Source organism: Dreissena polymorpha, unplaced genomic scaffold (genome assembly GCF_020536995.1).
Source record: "Dreissena polymorpha isolate Duluth1 unplaced genomic scaffold, UMN_Dpol_1.0 chrUn016, whole genome shotgun sequence".
Classification (NCBI taxonomy): domain Eukaryota; kingdom Metazoa; phylum Mollusca; class Bivalvia; order Myida; family Dreissenidae; genus Dreissena; species Dreissena polymorpha.
The window spans coordinates 171389-183292 of record NW_026273330.1 but is presented as its reverse complement, the minus strand read 5'-3'; the positions used below and the strand labels follow the sequence as shown (position 1 = coordinate 183292).

General features: G+C 31.5%; 1 long non-coding RNA gene across 1 annotated transcript; it reads right to left on the bottom strand.

Moving 5' to 3' along the window:
* Nucleotides 1-2258: 2258 nt before the first annotated feature.
* LOC127863566 (uncharacterized) lies at nt 2259-8567 on the bottom strand. The gene is made up of 3 exons (XR_008041093.1): nt 8496-8567; nt 8047-8118; nt 2259-2330 (listed from the first exon to the last, which is right to left on the bottom strand). It is a non-coding gene; the product is annotated as an uncharacterized LOC127863566 (long non-coding RNA).
* Between the last annotated feature and the right edge of the window lie 3337 nt (nt 8568-11904).

Here is an 11904-nt window from a genome sequence, read left to right as displayed (position 1 = left end):
AAAGGGCAGTATAACAATTCATTGTATGACGTGTTCTGTAGATTCTTTCCTTGATCATCGCATAATTTAAATGTTAAATCAAGTCCCTATTAATTCATCGATATATATGACAATGAAGTGTAAGATCGTTTTTTTTTAATTCTTTTATTTTATGTAAACAATAAATGTCTCGAAAGAGCCTGAACGATAACGTTGGAATAAATAGAACGCGTGGACAAAGACTTCCAAATAAGTTTATTTAAGAAGGCAAAGTTAAATAAATCAAAAGCAAGAAAAGCGTTCCAAAAGATAATATACTTGCTGATTGATTGCTTAACTTACTGCGTATAATCCAGCTTTTCAACTGGATCACGATCACTAACCATCCCAAGTTTTGAGCAATTGCCAATGATCTAAATAATAGAGTTACCTATTTATTTTCGTTATAATAGGTAATTAATAAATATATTTTATCATAAATATGTCTTATTCAGCCGCACAATTTAAACCAAACTAGTATGGTAGTCAATTAATTATTCTCTCTGTATCTTTCTGTCTCTCTGTCTCTATCTCTCTTTTCTCTCTCTTTCTCCTCTCTCTCTCTCTCTCCTCTCTCTCTCTCTCTCTCTATCTCTCTCTCTCTCTATCTCTCTCTCTCTCTCTCTCTCTCTCTCTCTCTCTCTCTCTCTCTCTCTCTCTTTCTCTCTTTCTCTCTCTCTCTGTCTCTCTATCTCTCTCGCTATAGAATTTGTTGATCAATATATGTATTCTATGTACGTTTTATAATTTGGCTTTACCTCAAATTAAGAATTTGTGATTTTGTTGGCTTTCGATTGATTATCCTCTCAAGAAGCATTTGTTAAGAAATGGACCTAAACAACGAATACTAACATTGGAGATCCGTTTGCATGTTAGAACGAAATAAATATATATTCAAATATATGTTTCCTTTTTGCAGCAAACGCACTGCTATGTCCCATAATTTGCCGTATTTCTTATTAAAGCCATATGTAAAACTGACATGTTCTAATTTAAAAATGCTGAACATTAATTAAAAGTACATGATAACTTTGAAAATCAATTTAATTAAAATAATAAAATAGTTAATCTTACAAGTCTACTTTTTTATTTATATAGTATAATTAGATATTCGTTTTCGCCCCTGAATGAATAGTAAGGGACCTTATCATTATTTGTCATTCAAACTGTGTAAGAATATGAAATTTTCAAACTTGATTATACATTTCCTACCATTCTATCACGGATCTTTTTACTACACAGCGAAACAACTGTTTAAACAGCTATTTTGTTTAGCCCGCATTCAAAAAATAATTATTATAACTGTACCCGCATTCAAAAAAATCATTATTATTACTAACTAATTCAAATAGTAAATGCTAAAAAATATAAAACTTTGTAACGAAACCTTATGAACTTTAAATTTGAAGTTATTCATCGAATTTATGTCATGTGTGAAATGGGTGCTTCAGGCGTGACAAACACAGCGCTCTCTTGACATGGTTTGTAATCCCATTGAAAGCAATAGTCAGGGTGGCTGCATCAACGTCCTGCAGTTTATTTTTTTACATCCGTGTCCCCATAAATCACTATTGTATGTAGCATTATGCCCTCAAGTTCATCCCTTTGTTTCAAATACAATGATTCATACCCGTAAACAATACAATCTTAATTGTCTGTTATATCAGAATTGTATCGAACAGATATCGAAAAACCTGTTTGGATTTCAACCAATTAATTGTCAATTATTCAAAAGGAAAAAAAAGCAATTCCTTTAAAAGCGAAGATTGTATTACATGTTCTATACTCTAAGTGTAGTTTTGTTCACAATATGTGCAAAATGAAGTACGAACATGTATCTTGTAAGAACTGATCTGAACTGAACGTCGATCTGTATATAAAGAAATGGGTATTCTGAACCATTTTAGATATATTTCATGGGCTTTATTTAAGTGTTATTCAATACTGTCATCAGTATATTTAATATTCATTACATTTGTTAATTTAAGCAAAGTTGTGTGAAATTTACAAAGAACACAATTTATTTAATGAAGTGTTATGCAATCCTGTCAAAAGTATTTAATTTTTACGAAATTTGTTGATTTTATCAAAGTTGTGTAACATAATAAAGAAAATATCTAAATAACGCTTTTTGTAATTGAAAACGTAAGGCAGTTATGCTTGAACCGAAAAGGAAATTTAAAAAATCATAATGTCACATTCGTAATCTGTACTGTATTTAAAGTCTGAAAATGTCTTACAGTTGGGTTAGATTCGGCACTTCTTCAAATACACCGTCGTCTATGGATTCGAGTGCGTTCCATCGTAAATCCCTTTAACAAAAAACAACGTTAAAATAAGCAATGCACGATAACCCTTCAGCTATGAAATACTCTAAACATATCTTGAATAAGCTAATAATTGTGTAACATTCACATGCTTTTGTCTTTATATGGGAAAGGCAATCAAGTGCCTTAATTCACGCACAATTTAGCAAAAGACAAGAATATCTTACAGTTTCATTATAAAGAGCACTCTGCATATAGAGCGCAGAAAACCGCAATGAATGTATTATTGTAAATTCATAAGACATAGAAACGACAAAAGAGAATTGTCTCAAATTCCATCAAGCAGACCACAAACTCTCCTTCTATCTCTCCTTCTTTTTCTCTCTCTTTCTCTCTCTCTCTCTCTTCTGGAGAGAGGGATCGCTGATATATGGATAGAGAGCGCTCTCTCTCCCCTTTCTCTCTCTCCCGCGCGAGCGCCCACGCTCTCTCTCTCTGTCTCTTTCTCTGTCTCTCTGTCTCTATCTCTCCTCTCTCTCTCTCTATTTCTCTCTCTCTCTTTTCTCTCTCTCTCTCTCTCTCTCTCTCTCTCTCTCTCTCTCTCTCTATTTCTCTCTCTCTCTCTCTATCTCTCTCTGTCTCTCTATCTCTCTCCCTATATAGACTTTGTTGATCAATAAATGTATTCTATGTACGTTTTATAATTAGGCTTTACCTCAAATTAAGAACTTGTAATTTTGTTGGCCTTCCATTTCCTGTTTGATTATCCTCTCAAGAAGCATTTGTGAAGAAATGGACATAAAACACGAATACTAACATAACAGATTACATATACATTTATTCAGTTTCTTATTTGCAGGAAACGTACTGTTATGTCCCATAACTTGCCGTTTTTCTTATTAAAGCCATATGTTAAACTGACATGTTCTAATTTAAAAATGTTGAACATTAATTAAAGGTACATGATAACTTTGAAATTTAATTATAATAATAAAATAGTTAATCTAACAAGTCTACTTTTTTATTCATAAAGTATAATTAGATATTCGTTTTCGCCCCCTGAATGAAGTGTAAGGGACCTAATTATTATTTGTCATTCAAGCCGTGTAAGAATATACAATTTTCTTACTTAATTATACATTTACTACAATTCTTTTTCACGGATCTTTTAACTACACAGCGAAAATAATGTTTAAACAGCTATTTTGTTTAGCTTGCATTCACAAAATAATTCTTATAAAAAATATAAAACTTTGAAACTTTGAAACGAAACCTTGTGAATCTTAATTATGTAGTTATTCATCGAATATATGTCATGTGTGAAACGGGTGTTTTAGGCGTGACAAACACAGTGCTTATTTGAAATGGTTTGTAATCCCTTTGAAAGAAATAGTCGAGTTGGCTGCATCAACGTCCTACAGTTTTATGCGTACCTCTAACTGTGTCCCAATAAATCACTATCGTATATAGTATTGCGCCTTCAATAGCACATCTATTCAGACCAGTGTACAATACAATCTTAAATATCAGTTATAATAGAATTGTATCGAACAGATATCGAAAAACCAGCTAAGAAATAATCTAAACATATTTTGAATAAGCTAATAATTGTTTAACATTCACCTGCTTTTGTCTTTATTTGGGAAAGGCAAGTAAGTGCCTTTATTCGCAAAAAAATTAGAAATAGACAAGAGTATCTCACAGTTTCATTTAAAACAGCACTCTGCATAGAGAGCGCATAAAACCGCAATGAATGTCTTATTGTGAAATTCCTGAGACAAATAAACGACAAAATATAAATGTATCCCGTTCCATCAAGCAGACCACATGCGTAAAAATGTATATATGGACAGCTGGACGGCATTTATTTCACAAAAATCATGTATCGAATGTAACTCACAGAGTGTGTAGTTTTATCAAGCCCCTGAATCATTATAACTATTTTCTATAAAGTTCGAGTTTTATTTTAGTTTGCTCACATTTGCCTAGTGAAATTCCTATATAACATAAGAAATGTACTATATACTTTGTTTCCCCTTCCAAAGGCAGAGGGATATTGTTTCGGCGTTGTCAGTCCCTCCGTTCTTCAGTCCGTCTTTCCGTCTGTCTTGAGCCATATCTTGGAAGTGCTTTGGCGGATTTCATTGACACTTGTTATGAGTATATATATGGATAAGAGTATGATGCACGCCAAATGGCATTGTACATCATCTGTTAATAACAAAGTAATGGCCCTTTGTATCTTAAAAAATGCTTGTTTTTTGTGTCCGGAGCCATATCTTGGAAGTGCTTTGGCGGATTCATTAAAACTTGGTATGAGTGTCAAGAAGCGTATTTGGCGGGTGATATCAATTCAACGAGTTTGCTTGTTATCCCCTGCCATAGGCTGAGGAATATTGTTTTGGCGTTGTCCGTCCGTCCGTCTTTCCGTTCTTTCGTCCGGCACTTTTGTGTCCGGGGCCATATCTTGGAAGTGCTTTGGCGGATTTCATTGAAACTTGGTATGAATGTATATGGATAAGAGGATGATGCATGCCAAATGGAAGTACACACCATCTGTTTATAACGGAGTTATGGCAATTTGTATCTTGAGAAAAATGCTTTTTTTGTCCGAAGCCATATCTTGGAAGTGCTTTGGCGGATTTCATTGAAACTTGGTATGAGTATATCTCTCTCTTTATCTCTCTCTCCCTATAATCATATCTATATATCGAGCGAGAGAGAGAGAGAGAGAGAGATATATCGAGATATATTATATAGATCGATATATATAGTCGCTATATATATGCGCTCTCTCTCTCTTCTCTCTCTCCTCCTCTCTTCTCTCTTCTCTCTACTCTCTCTCCTCTCTCTCTCTCTCTCTCTCTCTTCTCTCTCCTCTCTCTTCTCTCTCTCTTCTCTCTCTCTATTCTCTCTCTCTCTCTTCCTCTCTCACTCTCTATATATATATATATATATATATTGATCAATACATGTGTTCTATGTACGTTTAATAATTTAGCTTTACTAAAAATTAAACATTTCTTATTTTGTTGGCTTATGATTTCCTATTTGATTACTCTCTCAAGAAGTCTTTATTGCAAAAGGACCTAAACACCGAATACAAATTATTTCTCATTGACGAGTGGTAGAGACGTATGCAGATCGTATTTCATTCAGAAAAGGAGGAAGACATAATGATATGAGTGTTTAAAAGATGCGCATGATGGTTTTCAAAAAGATCAACAGCTAAATTTAAACGGAACGTGACTGTAAATAGTTGTCTTGGTGCTCAAAAAACTCGGGAAATCTTTCCCTACATCTATTCTACAACAAACGGTAAAATAACGTTAAATATTAACATAACGTATGACCTCAATGCGCATACACGTGCTAAATATTAAACCGCTAGTAGACAAAACAGTACACTAAGATATACGTTCGTTTATGTGTAGAATACACGGTACAATGAAACATGAGGAATGAACGTTATTTAGTTCTTTACCGCAATATTGTATAAATTGTTTGCAAGTGAACAATTTAGAATTTTTCAGTATGGTATTTGTGCATGTACTCAACTAGAATATGCAAGTTAATTGTCCAGAGAAACCCTTCTTTGGGACGTTTGAAACTTAAACATGCTCATATTAGGATTAAAAAGATTATGCAAACGTTAGATTTGTTGAATTGCCACGTATACGTTATCAAACACATTTGATTGATGTGCACTTCATTCCCCCTTAAAAGAAAGAAATAAGGAACTGGTTCATATCTAATCACAAAAAGCATTTTCTATTTACAACAGTGCTTTGCCATGAAACACAATGTACCTCATAACTATCTATAAATACGTATATTAATTTATTAAACATTAATATAATCAATATAAGTGTTCTTAAATATTTCTGCTTCAATGTATTGTTGCGGCTGAACAAAACAAAAGTAACTAGTTCCTGATTCAATTCGAAAAATGAACTGGTATTTTCAATTGATAGTTATGTGTTGATAAAAAAATGTACCACATGTCATTGAAGATCCTTTTGCATGTTTGTATATCATACAAATATATCCAAATACATGTCTACTTATACATGTACTCAGTTTCTTTTTTGCAACAAACGTACAGCTATTTCCTTAAATTTGCCGTTTTTCTCATTAAAGCCTTATGCAAAACTGACATGTTCTAATTTTAAGATGTTGATCATTAACAAAAGGTACACGATAGCTTTGAGAAGCAATGTTGTTATAATAATAAAGTATTTATTCTAACAAACTTGTATTCATGAAGTACACTTATATTTTTGTTTTCTCCCCTGAGTACGCGATTACTCCGCAAAAGAACACATTAATGTAATATTCCATTTATCATATGCACACTGTCACAGTAAGAAATAATGGAATCCTATTAAGTCTATGGTAGTTTATAGAACAAATGTCCAATTATTGTTGCAATAATATGAAGGGGTTTATAATACGTGTTGATTTATATATTACTTTGCTTTTCTAATGAGTGGTATTACGCAATGTAATTGTGTGATGTTGAGACAGTCGGAATTCATTTGCAGAATAGTGAAGATTTAATGAAAGTATTTTTTAGATGATTCTCTAGCTCTCGATCTCTCTCTCTCGATAGATCGAGAGAGAGGAGAGAGAGAGGAGGGAGAGAGCGACGAGAGAGAGAGAGAGAGACGAGCAGAGAGAGAGAGACGGGGAAAGAAGGTAAAATGTCTTTATTCTCTCTTTCTCTGTTTACTAGATAGCTTTACTATCACTATTCTAGAAATATCACTATATCGATATCGACGTATCTGTATGTTCTATTCTACTATAGATAATCGATATCTATTCTATCTCTCTCTCTAGCTCGATATATATCTTCTCTCTCTCTCTATTCTCTCTCTCTCTCTAGATATCTCTCTCTAACTCTCCTTTCTCCTCTCTCTCTCTATCTCTATCTCTATAGATTTCTCTCTTTCTCCCTCTCTGTCTCTCTATCTCTCTCTCTATAGAATTTGTTGATCAATTCATGTACTCTATTTACGTTTTATAAGTTGGCTTTACCTCAAATTAAGAATTTGTGATTTTGTTGGCATTCGATTTCCTGTTTGATTATCCTCTCAAGAAGCATTTGTAAAGAAATGGACCTAATCACCGAATACTAACATTGAAGAACCGTTTGCATGTAAGTACAAAATAAATATATATTCAAATATATGTTCCCTTTTTGCAGGAAACGTACTTCTATATCCCATAACTTGCCGTTTCTATTATTAAAGCCATATGTAAAACTGACATGTTCTAATTTAAAAATGTTGAACATTAATAAAAGGTACATGATAACTTTGAAAATCAATTTGATTATGAAAATAAAATAGTTAATCTAACAAGTCTACTTTGTCATTTATAAGGTATAATTAGATATTCGTTTTCTCCCTCGAATAAAGAGTAAGTGACCTAATCATTATTTGTCATTCAAGACGTGTAAAAATATGAAATTTTCTAACTTGATTATACATTTCCTACCATTCTTTCACGGAACTTTTTACTACACAACGAAACTAACGTTTAAACAGCTATTTTTTAGCCCGCATTTACAAAATAATTATTATAACTGTACCCGCATTCAAAAAATCATTATTATAACTAACTAATTCAAATAGTAAATAGTCAATTTTTGTAATTGAAAACGTAAGGCAGTTATGCCTGAACCGAAAAGGAAATTAAAAAATCATAATGTCACTTCCGTAATCTGTACTGTATTTAAACTCTAAAAATGTCTTACAGTGAGGCTAGACTCGTCACTTCTTCAAATAAACCGTCGTCTATGGATTTGAGTGCGTTGTAGCCTAAATTCCTATAACAAAAAAAAACAACGTTAAATTAAGCAATGCACGATAACTCTTCAGCTATGAAATACTCTAAACATATTTTGAATTAGCTAATACCTTTTTAACATTCACCTGCTTTTGTCTTTATATGGGACAGGCAATCAAGTGCCTTTATTCACACAAAATTTAGCAATAGACAAGAGTATCTCACAGTTTCATTATAAACAGCACTCTGCATAGAGAGCGCGGAAAACCGCAATGAATGTCTTATTGTAAATTCATAAGACAAAGAAACGACAAAAGAGAAATGTCTCAAATTCCATCAAGCAGACCATAAACTTAATCATGGCCAGATATACGGCATTTATTTCATGACGAATCATTTTTATTGATTGTAACTCACAGATGTTCTAGTTTTATCAAGCCGCTGAACGTCGCCCGGGAGATGTTGCGTAACTGGTTGTTAGACAGGTGCCTAAAATAACATTAAACAACGCCATAAGTTAAAGCATCAAATTAACATATGTCGATGTATATCAACTGTTCTTGGTGAGACATTAAACAAATGTAGATAGCTTTGACTCATGCAAAGTCAAGTGATAACCCAATAAAGTAATACACGAAAACATATTTCGTAGATTCCATGTGTGGATTAAAAGAACACCAAAATTTAAATGTGTCAAGACAATACAGGCAAAAGATTAAATAAAGCAAACCCATTGAATGGAAAAGCTTAGTTGTAAGCCAGTGATCAAATCCCTGCTTAATAATATGTATACCTGTCTGCTGAAGGCTATGCACAAATCACTACAATCATATATTTATCAATGATGATAGGGTTTGTGTATAAATAAAAAACGGCATATTTTAAAATTAAATACGTTAATAGTGCCATGCATCATTTATTTATATAACATAGTATTTGAAGTGTTATTTCGTTCGAGTTTACATACAACTTAAAACTAAAACAACATTTATTTCTAATAAGGTACTCGGGTTAACAACTTTCCCTGTTTCCAAGTTGGATATTTATTATTTTTTAATGCATTTCACTTTGAAAAAGCTTTTGACTTATTTTGGCGATAAATTCTATGTTTTATAAGAACAAAAGAAAAAGGTCTTATAAAGTCATATTTTATTGAAATCATATTAAAATAATAGCACTTTTTGTCACAATTTAATGGACTTAATCAGGCATAGTATTATGCTTGACATAATTTTAAAATGTAACTGATTATTTTACATGCGATATTTCGATATCATCCCGGTGTAAAATAAACAATATATTGTTTATAAGCCAACCCTTTTGCTTTAAATAACAGCAAACATGTTCTATATTAGTTTAAATTTATAATTATTTGCATACTTATTTATTTAAATTAAATTTATTGTGTTATCATAAAAGACTTTTAATGTAAGGTATATTTGAGTACATTAATATATTTAGTTAATGAACAAAAATTCAGATCCCATGTGAAGCCGCGAAAATGAAATGAATTAATTGAAAACAAAACGAAGTGGTAATATGAAGGTTTAATTCATGAGACATCATAGTTATATAAACAATTATTTTCACGGTTTGGTTTATGTTAAGATAGTGCAAAAGTTAAAAAAGTCCATTCCCATATTTGGCTTGAATAGCATGATTGTCATAGTTGTGCGATGTAGTTTGAATAATCTACAGTTATTTTTAAAGTTAAAAAGCCTGTTCTTTATTCTGCTTGAATAATGAAAGGAGACTTATTTCCTTATAAATAAGTTAACATTTGCAATCATTAGTTCGAATAAATAGTGTCACATCAGGACTATATTTCAAAGAATTATCAAAGTTACGTGGAGCAGAACGATGTACATTTGTAGTCATATAGTAAGTTAGAAAATACTAGCCCCTTAATTAGTTTTAATAAACGATAAGTGGCCTCTTGCGTATTGATTGTTTTCCCCTGATATCGGAACTGAATTTGAATTAATAAAACTATGAAGTGTTATGTTGTATGAACTATTTTATATCATACTTGCATATAAAACCAGTTTCATTGATAAGGGCTGCGATTGGTACAGTGTACTTTTTTTTTATAAAAGTTAAAAAAAGCAAGTTCTTTGTTCGCTTAAAATGAGGAGTAAATGATTGTCTATTTGCTTGCATTTCAGTCGTAAAAAAACGAGTTGTGGTTATAAATAAATATAGCGATGTACAAATTCGTTAGAATAGTATATGTATATTGAAGCTGCATACTAAATACTTTTAAAAGCTTGATAATACAGTTTTTAGAATGTAGTTATTATAAAAGGCAGATCATGTAAGTTCGATTTTCGGTTTGAAAAAGGAAGGGGTCACTGTTTATTATTTGGTTAAAATAAGGAGCAAGAAACAAGTTTCAATTTTCGTATCCAGTTGCAAAACAAGGTCTGAATAGTTAGTACGGTTTCCGCTGAATGTGACGTATATTTTAAGATGCTACACATAATGAGCAAAACTTACACCACTTTAACATAATCGATACCCACGCCAGCACTATATTTTCCTTAGTCAAACGGATTGGATGACGCGTATATAGAAGACTATGTAAACAATGTGATTGGATATGATTTGATATTCTCTTTCAAACGGAGACAGAGACTCACAGATTCTGCTATTCGGATAACAAAAAGATGTATAAGCCAATTTTCCAGAACCATTTTACTAAAAACATGGTAAATCATTGTTAAAATAAGATAAATAAATAGATCTGAAAATGAAAAATGTGTATCAGAAACATATTTAAAACTTTTGTTATCCAGGACATACTAATCAATTTGCGTATGGGTATGTTCTGTCGCGTGTACCATGATATAAGAAGTATTTAATGTTTGGTGGCTTAACTGTCAAGTTCTCAACAAGTGTTAAGCAAAATGAATTGTTAAAAGATTATAAATGTAGTATGTAAATGAAAGATGAAATTGTGTTTTTTGTCAAATGCAATCCAACCTACGTATTTTTCTATAAACTGTGTTACAGCATATACAATTGAAATACATTAAGTATTTTGTATTTATAATATGTGTGCAAATTTGTTAAAAATTATATTAGGTTACTATTTTATAATTGAAGTACTTTGTCAAAAATTGAAGTTGATTAACTAGTTTCATTTAATTCTTAGAATTTTACATTATGACAATTACTTATTTATTTATGTTAGATAGGAAAATTAATTTAATAAAAAACAAAGGTTTAATTGATCAGAAAACCTTAATTAAAGAAAGGAAATTCAAACTGGATGGAAGCGTGCCATTAATGGGTATAACAATCAAACATTCACACTCCTGACGAGGCTTCAATGTGTCATAACAAATTAATCAAAGTGTCAAACAGATAAACAAAGACTTCATTTTCACACATTGACAAATAATTATATTGGGATGGGCTATTATTATACCTGTATTAAAAAATCCTTTTTGTTCACCTGATATTTTGATTATTATTTTTTTTATGTAACTGCCTATAAACATAAGTGTTTCATTAAACAATAATTATTTGTATTCTTATTATCCAGTAAGTTGTTTGATTTCATCTCATTGAATGATTAGTGATAGAAGTTGTGTTTTGTAATGTTGTGTATTGAAACATATTTAGGTCTGCAAATACCAGTATTCATTTCAAATTTAGTTATTCACACCACTTTATGTTATAATTTTTAAAATGCTACTTAAACATGAGTACTTCATGATTTAGTAAATCCACTATAATACCTCTAGTATAGTCCTACTAAAATGTTTTGAAATGTCATATATTTTTTACGCAAATTGAACTCAATTAAAGTCCACTTCAATTA